We start from the raw sequence: 1,091 nt of genomic DNA on the forward strand, positions 1-1,091 counted from the left end.
AAGAACATCGTGCCAAATACAAGTTTTTATTTTTGGTTTCAAATTCAACTCCATTTTCATTCTACAAATGTGGTGCTCATGATGCAAAAACAATAACTCTTTTCATAAAACTGCAGGGTTTTCCCTTGATCATAGTTTTTACAAAAGAGAGTATAAGTTTTCAAAAGCAAAAGTAAAAGCCTATCTGAAGCTATACATGTGCTGAACTACCAAAATAAAAGAAAAGCAAAAAAGTACAAAAATCAATGCCAGTCATCTCAAGCTCGAGAGGCCTTCTTCGTCCTATTCTTTGGAGGGGACTCAAGGGCACTGTCTCCATTGGCATCACTATTAAAATTAGACTTTGAGCCAGAGCCGGTTTCGTCATCCCCGCTCCCTGCCTCAGAGCCAGCCTCAACGTCATCTCTACTTCCTAACCCCAAGCTAGCATCATTGTCTTCGCTCTCAGACTCAGAGCATCAGCTCACTGCCTCCTTAGAGTCACCGGCCTCGGTATCATCTCCGCTCAATACAGGCTCAGACTCACTGTTCTGGCTCCGAGCACCCTTGTCTCTACCTTGACCTCGACGCTCATCTCGGCCGCGTGCTGGGGCCTATCTACCTCTCTTCCCTGGGTCAGAGAAAGTGTCGCTGGTGTTGCTGCTAGTGGTGTTCTTGGTATAGATGGGGATTTGCAAAAAAAATGTCGACATATCAGATACAGTGCATGTATGCAAAATGAGTGCAAAAGGTACAGTATGAGTACATTGTGTTAGTGCAGCGAATCAGTGCAATGTGGGGTAGTGTAAATGTTATGGTATGCGTATCAGTGTACCAGTGGGAATGTGATAGTATGGTGCACAACAGTGTGAGGTAACAATGAAATGTATGTGGAAAATAAGAAAAAATACTTGGATACCGTGGAGATCAAGCAACGTCTCTCTCATCTGCACCATGCCAATCAGAGAAGTAACTAGTTGGAGCAAGCCCTCTGTGTAATTCGTCGGTGCCTGCAAGTGCATTTGAATGATCAGTGTCTGGAATAATTAATATCTGAAAAGGGAGAGTGTGGTTATAAGCTGTAAAGTGTGGTCCATACCTGAGGTGCGCTA

Source organism: Camellia sinensis, chromosome 15, assembly GCF_055761805.1.
Source record: "Camellia sinensis isolate YWXY chromosome 15, ASM5576180v1, whole genome shotgun sequence".
Classification (NCBI taxonomy): Eukaryota; Viridiplantae; Streptophyta; class Magnoliopsida; order Ericales; family Theaceae; genus Camellia; species Camellia sinensis.